Consider the following 20,953-nt stretch of genomic DNA (forward strand, 5'->3'; position numbering starts at 1 on the left):
CCAGAGAGGGTAGGCATCTTCGACTCCGGCCTCCCTTCTTGCAGGACTGGCTTCTTTTGATTCTCTTATTTATCTTTGTCAAGAGTTTCCCTTTGAATTCTTCCCTGCTTGTTGGGAGCATGCGTTTTATTTCAAATGAGAAAAAAAATTAAATTCTCCTTCTTTTGAGACAGTATCTTATGCTTTTCCATTCTCATCGTCTTCTTTCCTTACAGTCCTGGACTTTTTCTGATCTCTTGCTTTTTCTCCCTGATCCCACCTTTCTTTGCTTTTAAGCCCAGCCCTTAAGTGATTTGGGGTTTTTAATTTTTGTGTGTTTCCCCCACCTTTTTTTTTTTTAACCCTGTGCTCCTCAAATCATTTGGTTGTATAGCCAGCTTTTCCCAGTATTTACCCAACATGAAACTTTCAGTTATAAATTAATCTTAATTATCTGCACTAATTCTTGTCTTCAAGAGATCATAGGAACCTAGGAGCCTCTCTCCTCCTAGTCTCATATCTGTCATCTTGGGCTAAGTAGTTATTGTTAAGGCTCGAGGCCTGGACTGAGAAGTAATGCTTTTCTATTTTATTTTATGTTTTCTTTGAGTTTTGGAGCAAACTAAAAACACTTTAGCTTAGATTTTCTTCAAGTAATACATTTTTTTTCAAGATATGGGAAAACAAAAATAATATAAAGAAAATGATTACTTAGAATTGATATTAACATTTTGATATATTTCCTTCCAATCTTTTTTTCTAAGTGCATTTTCTTTAGAAAATTAGGATTATGTTGTATATTAAATTTTGCATAATTTTTAAACATTTTAAGTGAACATTTTTTCCATGTCATTGCCTCTTCCTTAAAAGCATTGTTTTTGATGACTGTATGACATTCTGTCTTCTGGCTCTCCCACAGCTCACTCATACATTTCTTACGGTTCTTAGGGCTATGCCATCTTGACTGTCTACTGGACCATGTTCTGGTACGTCCTAAAGCAATCCAGAGTCTCATGGTATCTTCTTGGAAGTCATTTGTTTTTAGGGTAATTAGGTGGCCTGTGCGTTCATTTGGAAATACCCTACTTCCATTTGATATAAGGCAAAGAAAGGAGTCCATCCCCCCACCCCCCGCCCTTCTTCTTTCCCTTTTTCTTCCCTTTCTGTCTTCCTCATTGTCTCCAAGCTCAGCTGGGACTCTAGACCTCAGAGCTATGCCTGAGCCTGGGCCCTCACTGGCTCAGTGAAGTTCTTTTACCATACTAGGTTTCAATTTCCTCATCTTTACTGAGGAAAATTACTCATACCCTCACTGTTTCTTTCTAGAACGTTGTAGGAATCAGCAAAACTTGGGGAGGAGGTACTCTGCAGTTGTTAAAAGGACAAAAGATAGCTAATGTTGTTGGTGGGAATATAAATTGGCAAAGTCACTATGGAAACGGTATGGCAGTTCCTCAAAAAATTAAAAATAGAACTGTCATATGATCCAGCAATTCCACTCCTGGGTTTATATCCGAAAGAATTGAAATCAATATCCAAAAAGATATCTGCACCCCCATGTTCATTGCAGCATTATGCACATAGCCAAGATATGGAAACAACCTAATGCCCTTGGATGGATGAATGAATAAAGAAAATGTGACATTATGTATGTTTTTAAATGTATGTAATATATATGTGTGTATACACACACACAATGGAATATTATTCAACCATAAAAAAGAAGGAAATCCTGCCATTTATGACAACATAGGTGAACCTGAAGAACATTATGCTAAGTGAGATAAGCCAGACAAAGACAAATACTGTATGGTATCACTTATATGTGGAATCTTAAAAAAAAAAAAAAAAAAAAAAAGCCAATTTCATCGAAATAGAGAATAGAATGGTGGTTGCTGAGAGGTGAAGGAGGAGAAAAATATGATGATGTATGTCAAAGGATTTAGATTTTCAGTTATAAGAATGAATTTTGCAGGATATATATATATATATATAGCTTACGGTTAACAATGCAATATTGTATGCTTGAAAGTTGATGAGAGCAGATCTTAAGTATTCTCACTACACACACACAAAGTTAATTATGTGAGGTAATGGATATGTTAATAATCTTGATCTTGGTAACCATTCCACAGTATATATGTGTATCAAATCATCATGTTGTACACTTTAAATATATACAATTATATTTGTCAGTTATTTCTCAATAAAGTTAAGAGAAAGAAAAGAAAGTATTCTGCAGAAAGTATTCTTTGGTTATGTTCATGTAGAAGAGTGTACCTTATATGCTGGGTTTTTTTTTTTTTCCTATACATACCTGTGATAAAGTTTAGTTTATGAATTAGGTCTTTGCCCCTCTAAGTTAATCTTGTTTAGTAGTGTGTTAGCATATAGAGTAGAAAGGAAATACAGAAGGCAAACTGGGAGATCCAGTCTCTAGCTGTTATCATCTCTTCTCCAAAGCCAAGATAATCCAAGCCTTCTGCCCACATAAGCATTGCATCCTTTCCTGCCTCGCCTATTCCCATGACCTTGTTTTCCTCTTGATGTTCATTTTGAGGATGGAGAGTAGAAAAAAACCTTCTCTTTTTGCAGCTTTCTGAGTTAGTGGCCCTTCTTGGTCTTTGAGTAGTCAGAGAGGAAAACTGCATAGCCCACCACCTGACTCTTCTTTCTTTCTTTTTTTTTTTTTTAAAAAAAGAAAACCCACCGCTTTATTTAAATCCAAGAGCATAAGTACCAGTACAAATTCTCTTAGTTCAATTTAAAAAATATTATTTAATTGTCTATAATTGTTTGGTATTCAACCTGGCACTACAAAACGACTGCAGAGCAAGCTTAAAACATGGTTCAGGATCTTAGATTTATTACTTCTCAGTTGGATAGATAGGCCATAGACTCACTCCAGAAGCAAGTTGCAACTCAAGACATCGATTTACTGAGTAGTACAGATAATTAGTCACCTATAGGAGTTTGGAAAAGGAACAGACAAATTCATGAGAGGTGAGTCAGGCAAGCAAATAGAGGGGAAAGAATTGGACTGATAATCTTTTAATTGTATGCTACCAGGATTCTTAATATGCATCCATTTCTTATGGAAATACTTTTTGCATATTTCCATATTATTCAGTGCCAACTTCTTCTCTTGCCTCTTTGTCTCCATTAGAGATGCCACTCATGAGGCCAGTCTGACAGCAGCAGATGCTTCCTGTTGGCCAGCAATGGGAGAGAGAAGTGGGTTGATCTTGGAGCCTGAGTGTGGAGGGCTTTGAATGTCAGCCCAAGGAGTTCCAGCTACTACTGGTCAAAGAAAGCCATTGACCATTTTAGTTAGGGCAGTGAAATACCGAAAAACCATGATTTATAGTGGCATTAGTAACAGTGTACAGTGTGGTTTAGAGTGGAAGAAATGATTTGGGAGCCTACTGCGGTGATTCAGGGGGATAACAGAAACCAGATCTTGGATAATGACAATGGGAACTGAAAGAATGGGCTTTACTAAGAGGCACAGCAAAGAAATCATACATAGTGCTGAGCGACCCGACATGAGGTAGAAGGAGGTAAATCCTAAGGGGGAATCAAAATTCATTTAGTCATTCAACAAATGTTAACAGTATGTTGCTCCTGTTCCAGGAATTGTGATAGGCAATGTAATACAGCAGACAACAAAACAGAAAAAGTCCTTGCCTTCGTGGAGCTTATATTTCTAGTTGGAGAAACAGACGATAAATAAATCAGTAAATATATAATATATCAGATGATAAAATAAAGCAGGGTAGAAAGGATGGGGTGATAGGGATATTGCTGTTTTATGTAGGGTCATCAGGAAAAGTATCATTGATAAATTGGCATTTGAAGTGATTCTTGATGGAAATGAGGGATTTTGCTGGTTACCTCTCCAAAGAAAGTATTTCAGGCAGAGGAAACAGCAGGTCTAAGTTCATGAGATGGGGGTGTGTTTATCTGAGGAGAGAAACAGCAGGGAGGCCTTGTTCACAGTAGCAAGAAGTGTGGCAGGAGATGTGGTTGGGGATTGGCCATAGGCTGCCAGGAAGAGGAGCCTTGGAGGCCCCTGGAGAGCCACCTGAGGATGGAGAAAAGAGGAATGACACAGCCTGACTCCTGTTTAAATAGGATCATTGTGGCTTCTGTATTAAGAGATGACTGAAGGAAAGCAAGGTAGGAGCAGAAAAAAAGACCTGTTAAGGAGGCTTCTGTAATTTGGGCAGGAGATGGTGGATTGGAACAGAGTAGTTGATGGGTGGCAATCATGAGAAGAAGACAGATTCTGGGATGTATTTTGATAATGGAGTCAATAGGATTTGCTGCTGAATTGAATGTGGCATGTGAGAAAACTTGGCGCCAAGCTTTTTGGCCTGAGCAGTTGGAAGCTGGAGTCACCGTTTCTTGGGGAAAGTATTTTGTGAAAGAGCCACCGATTTTAGTCCAGCCCTGTAATTAGTGACAAATCTGAGTGCCAGCAAGAAGTGATTTGCCTTAGGTCACCCAGTTAGGTGGTAGCAGAATTGGGACCAAACCCACCCAGTCTTCTGATTTTCATCTTATGCTGCCTTCAGGACACAACATCACACTTCCTGGGTTCAGTTTTAGACATGGCCAAATGAAAGCTCTGTGAGGATTAGGGCTGGAAGGGCAATTTGATTTTCATGGGTCGTAGAACCTAAGTGAGAAACATACAGCTCAATGATGGGTACTCTGAAGGGTTCAGGAAGAATGGGATCTGAGCAAATGTCATTAGATTTGAGTTTTGGAATCTTGGGAGACCGGCATCCTCAACAGAACCTCCACTCAAACTTTAAGCACTTTTCTTTTTCTTATCCTTTCAGCTAATAGTGAGAGGGAATATAATAGCATAAGCCCGAGACGGGGAGTTAAAAAAAAAAATCCCTTCCAACTCTGGCATTACCTTCTTGAAAGCTTTGCCCAAGAATTTGACCTCCCCATCTGTGAACTGAATAAGAAGGCATCTTTGCCCACTTTGCCTCCTGGAAATGATGTGAGAATAACCAGGAAAAAGGAGATGAAACTGCTCTAGAAGAGAAATGTTACATAAATCAAGATGTCCTTTTCTAGTTGACTTTAATAAGTTTTTAGTTAAAAAAAATTCTTAATAGAGTCATAAAAAAACTTAACATTAGGGATATATGAAATGAAGAACACATCGACCAATAAAATAGATATTCCTCTTTAAAACAACATGAAATATTTCAGTATCATTTTTATTAAATCTTGCTTAATTACTATGTCTATTAGTCTCATCGAATCCTGCCTGGGCTTTTTAATTTAATTTAATTTTGTAGTCACTATTACCCAACCACAAAACAATTACCCTTGGCCCCCAAGGCCACACAGGTCTTTCAAGGATTTGTAGGTTAGCATTGGTCTTTCTGATGAAACACAGGGTGAGGTTTTCCATGCTGAGTTCAGAAGAGTGTGTCAGTTTCAGAGCTGGAGGCTGAAGTCCCAGTGGAGTTGAATTTTGTCCTTCCAACCCACTTCACATAACAATATATGAAGAACAGGAATAAAAATTAATTGTACCTGCTGGCACTATTAAAGTTATCAGTGCATATCCTCTCCTGGGCCAGGAAGATTGAAAAGGGTGTTGTAATCAGAGCAGATGATTTCTGACACATGGGATGGGCTTCCTCTCCAGGTTAGGTGTGAGGATGTGATCGAGCTTGTTGCCTCTGGCCTGTCACCACATAGCCCGGGGCTGTGTAGAGACTCTGCCTCATCCTCTCACCAGCTCTGGAGGAAAGCTAGGCTCTTGCTCTCGCTGGATCCGAGGTCTCTAAGATAGAAAGTCGGGCCTTCTCACTGAAGACTAGTGTCTTCCACCTGTTCATGCAGGGGTCTTGCTTAGGCCAGGCAGGAGAGTCACTCACACCTTGTTCAGATTCAACCTGAGGGAAATAAGGAATTGGGGTGCTGCTCCAATTCCTGGTTTTAGCAAGCATTTATTAAATGCTCTCTGCAAGCACCACGCCAGGCTCAGACACTTCTGCCTGCATGCCATGCATGCTGTGGTATTTGTTGGTTTGGAGGAGACAGGTCCTTGCCGTGAATGAATCCCGATCTGAGAGTGAGGGTCTTTTCCCAGCTTTCACACTAACTTGAGTGCGACCTAACTTTTTAACTTGTCTAGGACTTGGTTTTCTAATCTGTAAAATAAAGGTTTGGACTAATCTTTCCAAGATTTCTCCCTAAAATTCTGTAATTAAGTGTGGGAATTTTTAGGAAAGTGCTTGGTAAACCATTAGACACCAAACACATGTGAGATATAATAGTTCTATGTATAGACGGCATGCTTACTCGACATATAATTAATGAGATTTGACCATGTGTGGCACATTGACAGGTACTGAGAAGATGTCATGACATGGCCGCTAACCCAAGAGCACAGTGTCTAGTGGGAGAAACAAATGCAAATAAGCAATGATAATGCAGTGTAGTAATGGTTTCTCCAGTAGAGGAGGCACGAGGTGAGGTTTGCCTTGTGGTGCATAGGGATTCCTGGGAGATGAAAGAGCTTATGCAGAAAACAAAGATAAGTGAATATGTTCCAAAACTATAGGTGCTAGAGGGGAGGGTGGCTGATCACAAGACCCTTTTAGGAGATCATAAGTGATGAGGCCGCACTAAAGACCTTATACCCTGAAGCCAACGAAGGAGAAGCATCCATATGCATTTCTTTTTAACTTTTCAAAGTTACTTTGAAATAACTCCAGATGTAGAGAAAAGTCACACAAAAAAAAGTACAGAAATTCCAATATGCCCTTTTCCCTGATTCCACTAATATAAAAATCTCATATAACCACAGAACAATGATCAAAATCAGAAAATTAACAGTGATGTAACACTATGACATCATCTACTGATCTAAATCGAATTTGACCAGTTACCCCACTGATGTCCAATTTCTAGTTCAAGGTCCATTTCAGGATCACACATTATGTAAACTTACACCATCTCTTTAGTTTCCTTTAATCTCTAATATTGCCTCAATTTCCCTCAATTTTGGTTTGTCTGATATTTCCTCATGTAGATTCAGAATAAGCAATTTTGGTAAGAATACCATAAAAGTGATACTGTGTTCTTCTCAGCATATTGTATCAGGATGCACTTGCTGTTGATTTGTCCAATTATTCATGGTGATCATTTCGCTTACTTGGTTAAAGTAGGTGTCTGCCAGATTTCTTTACTGTAAGGTATTGTCTTTCCACTTGCACTTCAAGTATCTTGGGAGGAGATTCTTCAAGACATTGTAAATATCCTATTTCTCCTCATTCTTTGCCCCCTACTTTTTAGCATCTATAGATGCTTCTTAATTGAAACGAGTTCAGTAATAGGTTTTACCAAGAGAGTACCATGGACAGATTTGTCTTTCAGAAAGATTACACTAAGGTGTTGGGTAGGAGAGAGATTAGAAAAGTGAGAACAGTTACAAAAATATTACAATAGTTCATTTAAGAGATGATGACATCCTGAATTAAGGCAGTAGGAGGAGGAATGGAGAAGATGGGAGAGACATTCCAGCTATATTTGGAATCAGAATGAGCAGGGCTTGCATTTTGTGCTGTTGATTTAAATGCTGGAAATATTCTGAGTCAAGAAAAAACATCACATTTTTTCCCCTAGATTATCAAGTATCTAAATGACCTTTGGGTTACTCTTCTAAGAATTAGAGTAGCCGACTTTATAAAATATATTGTAGTTCTCATTAAATAAAGTTTTACAGGTTTTGCTTCTCCTTTTGAACGATTCTTAGACCAAATTTCTTTGTTCAACCCAGATCCTTTTCGAATCTCCAATGTAGATATGCTCCCTATTCAGTTATAGGATATGGTTAAGCGATATAGTCTCCATATTGCAGAGGCTGCTTCCTCTGGCACTTTTCCAAAATTTTCACTTGCTAGGTTAGTCAGTATCCTTTTCTCTTGCATCAGATTGAGTACTCTGTATTTAACATAAACCTAGAGCTAAAGACCATAGTCTTACGATGTGACAATTTGAGGGAAGCATTTCTTAACTTTTCCAGAAAAGAGAGAAAATGCCAAGTCAGCAAAAAAGGGGGTGGAGGGTGAAGGGAAAAGACTCAGTTCTCACCCTGATAAGCAGCGTGGAGGGATGTCTTTACTAGATGGTAGTGAACTATCTTAGTATAGCTTTTCAAGGGAGATGAAAAGCATTTTAATTTTTCATGACTAGGAAGTTGATTGGGTTTTGTAGAACTACATGAGAACTCTGGGATTAGCCTCTGCATTTAGGGTTGTCCCTGACCCCAGGCCTACCTGAGCTGGGCACAAGGAGACAGAATTGAGGTCAAGGTTCCTTTTCCTCCAGAAGCTATGAAGGAAAAACCCCTTAGAATCTGGAGTCCTGCTTGCTAGGTTTCTGAAAATCCCCTCCTGGGTCATGAAACAATAGCCCTTTGACTATATTTCTGTCCACAGTGATGTGAACTGATTGAACTGGCAAGCAGATAATAAAATAAATCTGTGATCGATGAGAGAAATTTCAATACATATCCAAATTAGTTCCTCACATAGGTTGTCTGAGTTTCTTGGGCCTGCCTCATGGCCTCCTTGAGTAGATTTGACTCTTCTGGCCCATATGACTCAGGCTTCAGAGGTTGGACTGGGTGCCCACAAATCAACTTAGGGCAATGGAGATGAACAGTGAGGCCACCTTGGGAGAGAGCACAGAATAAGAAAAGAACATCAGAGTAGAAATCAGGTAACCTGGGTGGGGACCTAAGGCTCCTTTTGGTTTCTTTGTTTATTTTTCTTACCGGTTGAATTCCCTACCACAATATTGAGATTCTCTTCTGGATATTAACTGTGATCAGAGAAGTAGCTAAGGGAGGCAAATTTGAATTAAAATAAGACAATTGAAGTTTTCAGATTTTATAAAGTTATCAGTGTGTAGAGAAGTGACTTGGAGAGAAAGAACAGGCATAATTGTGACAAGGAGCTCTCTTGGCTAGTTCTGCATTCTAGAAACAGTGCCGATGAACAAATCCTGTCTTTTTCTCCTTTCCTTTTGCCATATCTTTTGTTCTGTTTTGTTTTGTTTTTGCTTCTGAACATCTGTGTACTTGCCTAGGAAAATATTTCTCAACCTCTCCAAAATATTGAGAGTTAATTAAAAATTATAAGAATATATCCTAAACCTAGTGCACTCTTTATGCCTATGGTTTACACAAAAGGTTGACATGCTCTGATGCGGAGACCCTGACCCCATCTCCTCCACTTGCTGACTTCGGCCCTGCACATTTTTCTTCGAAGCTCTAATGCCACAAAGAATGCGGAACTGACGAGTCCACCCTATCTACAAACTAGAAGGACATCTTGATTAAATTAGTGTCAAGGGGGGTGGGGAGAAAGGCACAGTGACACAAAGGGTGTTTTGAGGAGCCCTGTAGCGCCTGTGGAGAATGAATGTTCTCGTTAAATATGGCCATGACCTGCAGCTCCACACATGCCAGAGACACAGCTCAATTGTCCCCAGGAGCTGGGGGGTGGGGATGCCATGGGGAGCGGCCAGTCTGCAGCATTACTCTTCATCTCCAAGTTGAGAGGACAGCTTGGTACAGAAAGGCAGGAATGCAGGAAGGCGCGTTCTTGCTTTCTTTTTGCTGTAACTATGGCAAGTGGTTCTTTGATCATGGTTGTTTTTGGAATGGATGAAAAAGTGGTTTCCTTTCCCCTGCGTGTTTGAACCTTCCCTCTGCTCCTTGCTTCTCCTACGGCTACTGAGGAAACTCCTGAAAGCACCCATTGTCTTAATCCTCTTTCCATTCCCTTCCTTGGGGCTCCCCAAGAAGATTGCTGCCTGAACTCTATAGGGCAGTACCTCCAGGACAGTGCTCACCCTTGTCATTCACCACCGTCCTCAACCCATTCATCCTGAAATCCCAAGACCAAAGCGAAGAACAAATGGACTGTTGAAGGCTTCCACGGGGCCACCACATCAGTGGGAAAGCAGTTATTGGAAACCTCTTGGCTCACTTCTGCCTGTACTATAGCTGAGGTATTGCATGAGACATACATTTGCCATTTTTCCTTTGAACTGCCGGCCATCAAAATGCAGCAAGTGGATTTAAAAGCTGATTAAGTTTTGGATTCCCTTTCTCTAACCGAAAAATCCTTGCACCCTTTTTTTTTTTTACTGGCGGCAGGTTTGAGGGGATCAAACCATTTTATTGAAGGCCTTTGGTGGGGAGGGTCGAAGTGCTGGGAGGACAATCAGATCCAACATCCTTGGCCCAGCTGTGACCTCTCCACCTTCAGAGCTACCATAAAGCCTCACAGCTTATTTTTATAGCTCTTACATATATTACTCATTTTAACAGATGGAATCACAGCCTTTTCAACAGAATATATGCAAAAATTTAAAAACTGATGCATCAAGGATATTCTTTTGTACTAGCCCTCTCTTTTTTGCTATGAAAGTTTATGGCCTTTTACCCTCTCATTTTCACCCAATAAATAATTATTGGGTGCTTAATATATCCAAGACACTGTGTAAGATGAGGAGACCACAAATATGACAAAATAGGATTAAGTAAGAGTTTGTGAGTTCAAATTTAAACTCTACCATAGATAAATTATTTAACCTCTCTAAGCTTTAGCATTTATAAAATGGACATAATAATAACTACTTTATAGAATTATTACAAAGACTAAATAAGGTGTAATGCCTGTAAATGGTTTGTGCACAGTAGGCACACTAGGTAAATGTAAGCTGCAATTTCTATTTTTATTAATTACTAATGGCAGGATATAGTCCAGATCCTTCAAAAGCTTATGCTGTAGTTGAAAGGGCTGAATACATTAGCATGAATAGCTCTAATCAAGACACTGTAGGTATGATAAATGTCCCATAAATAGCGTCAATAATAATCGCTAGGGAATATAGGACAGACAGTAGGGGAAGAGCTCGTATCCAGCTCAGATGTTCAATGTGTACTAGCAAAAACCTCATTTCTGCATTTGTGATAGCACTAATCAATCATGAAACTTTTTTTCAGTTTTAAAAATTTGAAATATAATAAATGAGTAATAATAAAGCAAACACCAAAGTAACTAACCGCACAGGTCAATATGTTTTACTTTATCAGCACCTCGGAAGTTCCTGCTGAACACCTACCGAGTCACAGCTTTCTCTATTTCCCCTACTGTGCTATTCTGTTAGTTATTTCCTTGCTTGTCTTAAATTATATCCTCTAGGTGTTCACCTCTACACAGCATTGTTCAGTTTTGCCTGCTTGTGGACTTTGCGTAAGTGGAATCATAACGCATGAAGGCTTTTGCATCTTTCTGCTTTTGTTGGCCATGGTTTATGAGATTCATCTATGCTGTTACGTATAGCTGTTTATTTTCGTTACTGTAGGATACCATTCATGAATTCTCTACGATTTATTTATCCATTTTGTTATCAATGGGCACTTGGGTTGTTTTCAGTTTGGGACTACTGTGAACATTCTTATATGTACATACTGTTTTTATACGTGCCCAGATTTCTAGGGAATATACCTAGTAATGGAATTGCTGGGTGAAAAAAGCAGGCATATCTTCTTCTGTACTATATTATGCTGAACTGTTTTCCAAAGTGGTCATTAGTGATTATCACCGCACCAATAATGTGTTTTACTTTTCTACATTCTTGCCAACATTTAGTACTGTCAGATTTTTAATTTTAGCTGTAGTTTTACTTTTAACCGTCTTAAGTTTAACTATGTCATATTGGTTTTAATTTGCATTTATCTCATTACTAATGAGTTTGAAGGCCTTTTATTATTTTTTGACCATTTAAATATATTCTTTTGTGAAGTGCCTATTGTGAATATTATTTCTTTTATTGGTGATATGTGTAGACATATAGTCTCCTACACTGTGCCTTTTCTATTTTTACTTTTCGTATTTTCTATTGGGTAGTAAAAGTTAATAATTTTAGTATGGTTGCATTCATTTTCTTTTATGGTTGGTGCTTTTTCTGCCACGTTTAAGAAAGCCTTTCCTACTCTAAGGCCTTGAAGGTATTTCATTATATTATTTTCTAGAAGTCATAGTCTTGTCGTTCACTTTATGGTCTCTAAGCTGTTCTCATGAAACCAGTTTTTTATATATAGTGTGAGGTAGGGCACAATTTAATTTTTTAAAAAATAGATATGCAATTTTCATATCGCCATTGATTGAAAAATATATCCTCCCCCCAAACAAATACACACTCACTTTTTTTTTAAGAATAGATATTGAAGATTTTCCCTGTGCTAGGTATGGTACTAAATGCTTTACATGTAGGAAGTAGAGAGGTGAAATTTGAGCTATCTTTTTAGTGAATGAAAATGATTTCATAATTAGAAATGGAAGAGTAAGGAGTCTGTGAGTGTGGAGGGAAGATTGGAGTGGAACGACATCCTATGTGGAAGGAACAGACTTTAGGACAAAAGAGCACAGAAATGGGTGAAGATCCTTCAGAGGGTGGTGAGTAAAATAGTTTGGCTAAATCAGCATATTTATGAGGAAAGTAGTTGAAACAAAGCTGAAAGGAGCCATCCGTGAATGTTCGACCAAGGAGTTTGAACTTTATTCTGAGAGCATTTGGGAACTCTGGTAGGTTTATTCATAGAAAAATGATATAATAGAGATGCTGTTTCAGAAGGACGGGGCCTGTAATCCAGGGGCAGGATAAGAAGAGCCTGCAATGTGGTAACCGTGGCAGGAGAAATGAAAAGGAGACAGATGTCAGACATATCATGAAGGAAAAATCAGCAGCATATGGCCACTTACTGGGGAGAGAATTAGAGGTAATGATTACTTCTTTCCATTTTTATGCCAGTGTTACTTAGAAAAGGCTAGTATGTGGTTAAAGAGTTTGGGATAGCTGGTGAGGCTGACATCTTCACATATGTCCCAGGAACTAGATAACCAAACCTTCCTTAGACCCCTAAATAGCCTGGATAAGACTTTCACATGTGCTCATTTTAGAACTTCGTGTGGAGTTCCTCTGTTTGGTGGACTGAGTTGCCAGAGAATGCCTGGGATTTGAATCTGGATTCTCAATCACTATAGCTTATTTCACAAATGCCCTTTTTTATGAGGTAGATTCAGTCCCCTCCTGCCCTTTGATGGATTGTGGTTTTTGAAAAGGCCCTAAGGAAGTAATGAGGAACCATATTTAAAACCTCAGGCTTGCTTCTCTTTTGTTTTACTGGAATATTTGGTTACCATGTCCTGGGAAATGAACAACTTTGAAACATAAATATGATAGCCTTCATTTTCACTGGTATTCATTTATTCTTTCATACAGAGCATATTTTAGTACTTATTAGGTATCCAGCATTGCACCAGACCTGGTGAGGTACACATACACATAAAATAATCTATGTCTTCAACTTGAAGCTTTGAGTTGTGCTTGTAGAAATGGCAGTTTAGATAATTCAGACCAACCCTTCTGCATCTTTGGAGCTGCTTTTCCCCAAGAAGTATCATCCGCTATTCTAGAAAAGATCACTGAAAGCCAAGAAACTGAGCAGAGCTTTTCATAGCCTTGTAGGGCTACCAGGACAAAAACTGGAATTCCAGGCCAGGGAAGGGGAACCCTGGTAAACTTCCCCAGTCTTTGGCACCCCCTGGAATACAGATTAAAAGTAAGGGTGAATAAGAAATAGACTTCAGCAGCCTCACAGGGACTGCAGTCTAGCTTTAAATGATCTTAATCCCTAATTGGATTAAGGCGATCTAGGATAGTTAGTAGCTAGAAGCAAATTTAAATCCTCTCTAATGGAAGATGCTATTGTCCTAGGCCTAATATCTCTTTCTCATTCTTTTGTATGTACTGTGCTTGTAAGAAAAACAACAGACCCACAGGAGATCCATGTAACGGTTATCAGACAAACTTTATGTTTAATGTGTTTATGAAATCAAATAATAACAGAAGACTGAAAACTGTAAAAAAGAATCAAGCAAAGTAAAATGGATCAAAGACATAAATGTAAGAACTAAAACTCTTAGAAGAAAGCATAGGCGTGTCTGTTGCCTTGCCAACCTGAACATACCCGATCCCCTCTGATCTTAGAAGCTAAGCAGGAGCAGGCCTGGTTAGTACTTGGATGGGAGACCACCTAGGAAGACCAGGTGCTGTAGGCATAAAAAAAGAAAAAGAAAAGAAAGCCATCGCATGTAAAACTAAAGGAACTAAAGAAAGCATGGTTGTAAATCTTTGTGATCTCGGGTTAGATAGTGGTTTCTTAGGTATGACACCAAAGCAAAAGTCACAAAAGAAAAAAACACATAAATTGAACTTTATCAAAATTATAAACTTCTCTCCTTCAAAGGACACACTCAAAAATGAAAAGACAACTAATAAAATAGGAGAAAATATTTTCAAATCATATCTGATAAGGATCTAGCATCCAGAATATATAAAGAACTCTTACACCTCAACAGCAAAAGACAAACCACCCAATTAAAAAAAAAGGAAGAAAGTATGCAAATGTCCAAACGTGCACATGAAAAGATATTCCGCATTATTACTCATTAGAGAACAAAAAATTAAAATCACAATGAAATACTACCTTATACCTACTAAGATGGCTATGATTAAAAAGGGAAAATAAGGAAAGAAAGAGTGTTGGCAAGGATGTAGAGAAATTGGAACTCTCATACATTGCTGGTGGGATTGTGAAATGGTGCAGATGCTCTGTAAAACAGTATGGCAGTTATTCAAAAACTTAAGCATAGAGTTATCCAGTGACCCAGCAATTTTACTCCTAGATCTATACCCAAGAGAACTGAAAATGTACTAACCCAAAAACTTGCACATGAATGTTCATAGCAGCACTATTCATAATTATCAGAAAGTGGAAACAATGCAAATATTCATCAACTGATTAATGGATAAACAAAATGTGGCATATCTATACAATGGACTATTACTAAGCCATAAAAAGGAAGTACTGATACATGCTACAATATGGATGAACCTTGAAAACAATATGCGGAGTGAAAGAAGCCAGACACAAATGGCCATGTATTGTATGATTCCATTTATGGGAAATATCTGGAATGGGCAAATCCATAGAGACAGGAAGTAGATTAGTGGTTGCCAGGAAGGGAGCAGGGGGAGGGTAAGAGTAACTACTGACAGGTATGAAGTTTCTTTTTGGGGTGATGAAATGTTCTGGAATCAGATAGTGGTAATTAATGTACTAGAAACCACTGAATTGTACACTTTCAAATGTGAATTATATGGTATGTGAAATTTTAGCACTGAAAAATACAATAGCTAAAAATAAAGAACTCGATGTGTGGATTAAGCAAACGATTAGGCAAAGCTGAGTAAAAAAAAAAATAAATAATGAACTGAAAGATAGATCAGAAAAAAATTATTACTGGAACTTAGAGAGATGAAAGGATGGAAAGTACAAAAAAGAGCATAGGAGACTCGTGGGATATAGTGAATGGGCCTAACATATACATTCGAAGTCCCAGAAGAAGAGAACAGAGAACGGTGGTAGAAACAATGTTTGAAGAGATACTGGCTGTGATTCATCCCAAAAGAAGAAAAGATACCAAGTCACAGACTGAAGAAGCATTACGAACTCAAGTTGGATAAATACAAAGAAAATTACATGTAGGCACATTATAGTAAAATTGCTGAAAACCGTAACAGAGAGAAATCCTTTAAATAGCCAGACAGGGGAAAAAAGTCATGTGAAAGTTCCCCCTTATTCTCAGGGGATGCATTGCAAGACCACCAGTAGATGCCTGGAACCACAGATAATACTGAGCCCTATGTATACTGTTTTCTCCTATGCGTACATACCTATGATAAAGTTTCATTTATATATGAGGCACAGTAAGAGATTTACAACAATAATTAATAGTAAAATAGAACAATTATAACAAAATACTGTAATTAAAGTTATGTGAATGTAGCTCTCTGTCCAAATATCTTACTGTAATGTACTCATCCATCCTGTGATAATGTGACATGGTAAAATGCCTGTGTGATGAAATGAAGTGAGGTGAATGAGACATTAAAGTAAAGTAGGGGTTACTCGAATACAAGCACTGCGCTACCGCAATAGTCGATATGATGATCGAGATAGCTACTAAGTGACTAATAGGCAGGTAGTGTATACAGTGTGAACACACTGGACAAAAGGATGATTCACGTCCCAGGCATGATGGAGCAGGACGGTATGAGATTTTATCACACTATTCAGAATACCATGCAATTTAAAGCTTAAGAATTGTTTCTTTCTAGAATTTTCCATTTATAATTTTGGGACAGCAGTTTCAGTTACCCATGGCAAGCAAAACTGTGGATAAGGAAGTTCTATTGTATCATCTTCTAAGGAGCAACAGCAAGGCTGACAGCCGTCTTCTCAACAGAAGCAAGAGAAGGCAGGAGAAAATGGAATGAAGTGCTGAAAGAAATATCCTTCAGGAATGAAGGCGAACTAGACATTTTCGGACAAGAAAAATCTAAGAGAATTTATCACCAGCAGGATTTGCACTAAAAGAAATCCTAAATGGCATTCTTTAGGCAGAAAGAAAATGATCCCAGATAGAAGCTTAGAAATGTAGAAAAAAAAAATTTATATGAGTGTACATCTAAAGGAATATTGACTGTTAAAAAATAATAATAATCTTGTGGGGTTTTAGGCATTTATACAATTAATGCAAATGGCAACAATAGAATCTATGTCTAGGTGGGAGTGAGAAAATAGGTTTAAAAGTGTTGGCTAATAAGTGGTAAGAGTATTAATTTAGACTTTGGCAGGTTAAGGATATATGCTATAATTTAAGGTGACCACTGGAGAAATAGTATATCTGCCAATCGAAGAGAGGAGGAAACTCGATTAATAAAAAATAGCCCAAAAGAAGGTAAGATAGATTCTGGTAAAAGCAAACCTATAGGGATACGGAACAGCTCAATGGCTTTCAGCATGTAAGGCTGGAGGAGAGCTTGCAGAGGGGCAGCGTGAGAGATTTTTTTTGGTGGATGTCGGTAGTGCTCTGTGTCTTAGTTGTCGCGGTGGCACACTCTGCTTTTGTCAAAACACATAGAATATACTTAAAAAGAGCGACTTCCACTGATTTTTTTTTTTTTTAATGAAAGAAAGAAGGTTAAATATAAGAGGAAAAGGGACCGTAGTGATAGAAAAAATAGCATATAGCCAGTGAGTGGATTTCAACCTAAATTTATCAGTAATGACAGTAAGTGTAAATTGACTCACGTAAGTTGAAAAACAGATTGTCAGACAGATTTTAAATAAACAAAGCTGAAGTATATGTTGCTTATAAGAGAAGAGACACATCTTAGACATAAAGAGATAGAAAGTTTTAAAGCAAAATGATGGAAAAGAGAGTGCTGAAAAATCAGACCAAGTAGATTTTAATGCACAAAATATTATTAGTGATAAAGAGGGGCATTTATTAATAATTAAAGGTTCAAGTTATCAGAAAGAAGTATATACTCAATAAAAGAACCTTAAAGCATATAAATAAAAAATGGGCATAATTAAAAGGAGAAATAGACAGTCATCAACTTCAGTTGGAGATTCGATACACCTGTTTTAGTAGATGATTAAATAACTAGACAAAAAAAGAAAATCAGCTTGCCTAGATAGCACATTCGGGCACTGTGCCTAACCACTGTAGCCAGATAGATACACTTTCTTTTCAAGTGCACCCAGAACATTTATAAAGCCTGAATAGAAGAGGAAAAATTGAAGCCCTTAGCTAAGAAATCAGAGCCGGAGATTGGAAATTGCCAGGTCCAAACATTTTCCTTCTCATAATTCAGTGTTTTTTCATTAGAGATGAAGTACTTGCAAGAGGGACGGTGTCCTCCTCCAAGGATACAGATCTTTTTAAAAATCCATGTGGAACATGACTGATAGCAGTGGCGGCACATGTGAGCATAGTGAGGACAATGACACAGGCTGCAGACCACCACTGTAGCTGAAGAAAGTGTCCCGACTCAGCTCTCCATGCCAGCCCCAAAGGAATGCATGCAGCTCCTCTGCCAGTAAAGAATTCTACCCAGTCTCCCAGAGTTGGCTTTTGGCTCCTTTTGGGTCCAACTCTGGCATCTGATGTGTCAAAAACATGCTCTCTCCATCACTGAACCTTCTGGAGCCTCTTTTTCTCTCTTGACAGTGGGTTTGTAAGGCAACTCCAAAAGTACTAAAACTATACAGACCCCTCAATGAATTGACTTTGCTGTTGGGTTCCTCTTTCTTAAAGTATTTAATCAGCGCTTTCCCCAGTGCCCCAGGCATTTCCGGTACGGGTGCTGCTGACTGTTTAACTTCCTTCCAGGGCACCCTCCTCTCTGTGTTTATGATGCCAACTTTCAGATGAACCCTTTTAACTCCTGTTCTTCCAGCCTCCTCCCAGCCATCTGGGAGCCACACGGGCATTCTTCTCATCCCCCAGCTCTTGGAATTCCTTATTGTAGGAAGGCGTGTGCTTGCAAGCACCTTATCTTTTCTGGCTCTTTTTTCCCTCCTTCTTGCCCAGTTTCAGGCCATTGATTGTTTTTCCTCCAGAGTTTATTTTATGGCTGCTGAGAGATTTGTGCTCTCAGGTTGCCTACTTGCCTTTGTGTCTTTTGTCCCCTGTGTCCCAGTCTACCCAAGAGTACCATGGTCACCTAGACACAATTTCTATGCCTTAGTGTCCTGCTCAGGAGATGGGGTGATCACTCATCCTCAGTGTGACATCAAGAAATGCTTTGTTGTTTGTTGATTTATTGATGATAACCATTCTGACAGGTGTGAGGTGATACCTCATCGTGGTTTTAATTTACATCTCTCATATAATTAGTGATGTTGAGCATCTTTTCATATGTCTATTGGCCATCATGTGTCCTTTCTGAAGAAATTGGTAGTTACAAAATAATCACGGGGACATAAAGTACAGCATAGGCAATATAGTTAATAATATTCTAACTGTATAGTGTCAGGTGTGTACTAGACTAATTGGGGGTATCACTTCATAAATCATATAAATGTCTAAATACTCTCTTGTACACCTGAAACTAATATAAAATAATATTGAATGTCAATTATAATTGAAAAAACTTTTTAATGTCAAAAAATAAAGAGAAATTCTTTGGCACTAAAATCAGGGCCCGAAGACATTATTACCCTCCCACTGAAATCATTATCTGAAAGAGTTCAAGGTGGGAATTTGCCAAGAAAAGGTTCACAGTGATGATTTAAGAAATGAAGCCTCAGACTTGATTATCTCTTTCCTTTGAAGGGATATTGCTTTCAGCTTATTTTCTAAGTATTAGAATAAACCATTCTGAGAGACTGAAACAACCATTGAGGCACATTTATATTGTTATAGGTCTGTGTTTCAGACTGTGCTATGTGAGGTTTTGGGAGAACAGAGGACATCTCCCTGCCCCCCACCCCTACCCGACCCTTACCCCAGTCCAGTGTGTTACTGTCTTGTCCAAATTATATGTTTCCTTCACAAGACACCCTGGTCAATTGCAACAGAACATAATAAGTATCCACAGAAGGTGGGAGCTGAATTCATGGAGTCATGCCAAAAAATGGATATTTTTTCCCAGGGCCACTAGCATTAAAATGGGTTATCAAGTCTGACTACTTACACATTCTAATACTTCTGGAAAAGTCTTAAGGAAATGGCTTTCTGAAACAAGTGCCCTAGAGGAGAAAGCTCCTGGGTTTCATTAAACCAGATCTTGGTAATGGGCAGTATTTGTCTTACTGACCCAGGCTGTAGCGAGCCCCTACCTTTGGACTTTTAATTTATGTACCCAATTGAACCAAATCCCAGTTGTGTAGCTGAGAAGGATCTTTTCTGTTTAATCTACCTGAAGGGATAAAAAGTAATTCTATCTTCTTTACTTTCTTCCTACTATACCCTCCCCCGCCCAATGCCCAATTTCCTCCTTTCTCCTAAACACCTAGCTTTTTTAGTGTGTGTGTGTGTGTGTGTGTGTGTGTGTGTGTGTGTGTGTGTTTCAGGAAAACTGCATATTTCTTCCAGACTCATTGTTACTTTGCTTTTTACTGAAACTGGGGAGGAAAAGAGGTAGTACAGCAGCAGGCATAAGGAAAAACAAAGATTCTTCTTCCCTGAGTTGATGGAGACCCCAGCCCCCCATCAAGGGATTTAGAACAACCCTGCCTTAGGTTTAGCTTCTGGAAACTGTCGCAGTTCCACATAGCACGATCATTAGCATGCTCCGAGGGTATGTAAGGGGAGCAGCACAGCGTGGTGGAAAGAGCGCTTGAGTGGGCGCGAAGAGGGCCAGATTCTCACATTAATAATAGCTAACATTGATTGAGCCTGTCTAGATTCTGTTCTAAGCACTTTTCACAGATTATCTCATTATGAGCCTATCTTACAGATGTGGAAGCTGAGACATAGAGTGGTCAAATAATACGATTGAGGGGTGGAATCAGGATTCAAATTCTCTTCTAGAGCCGGTGTATCTCACCTTCTTCCGATACTACATAGGGTCCTAGAAAGGATCCTGAAAAGCTGTGTGACCTGGAAATGTCATTTTAACTTTTGGGGGCCCATCTGTGAATCTGAAGGAGTTCATGTGGATAATTTCAGATAGAGTTTCCACTTTTAATAATCTATGTGAAGAGAACACAGCTATATTGTCTTATTCTTGTTGTTACATGAAAGCGTAGTGTTTGTTTAAACTAAAATTTGATTTAAGAGATTCAACAATTGTTAATTTATGGCTACTGTGTAAAAAGCTGTGGGCTGGGCACTGTGGAAGACAGAAAGATGCTTTAAAAGTTATAATCTGCCTCTTTTATTAGTTTTAGGTGGTTTAGCAGCTTTGGGATATTTTTTTAACTAAATTCTTCAGATAATCAAACAGACATCTAATTGAGAAACCAGTCGTGTTTCAGAAGGCTAATTCTAAGACAGGT

General features: G+C 38.6%; 1 protein-coding gene and 1 pseudogene across 6 annotated transcripts in view; both read left to right on the forward strand.

Annotated features, from left to right (window-relative positions):
- SRGAP2 (SLIT-ROBO Rho GTPase activating protein 2) overlaps nucleotides 1-20,953 on the forward strand; it is a 226,819-nt gene that overhangs the window by 126,429 nt on the left and 79,437 nt on the right. The gene's annotated exons all lie outside the window — the stretch shown is intronic.
- On the forward strand, nucleotides 14,038-14,156 carry LOC118613089 (annotated as a pseudogene).

Source organism: Rousettus aegyptiacus, unplaced genomic scaffold (genome assembly GCF_014176215.1).
Source record: "Rousettus aegyptiacus isolate mRouAeg1 unplaced genomic scaffold, mRouAeg1.p scaffold_m13_p_17, whole genome shotgun sequence".
In the NCBI taxonomy this organism is placed as follows: domain Eukaryota; kingdom Metazoa; phylum Chordata; class Mammalia; order Chiroptera; family Pteropodidae; genus Rousettus; species Rousettus aegyptiacus.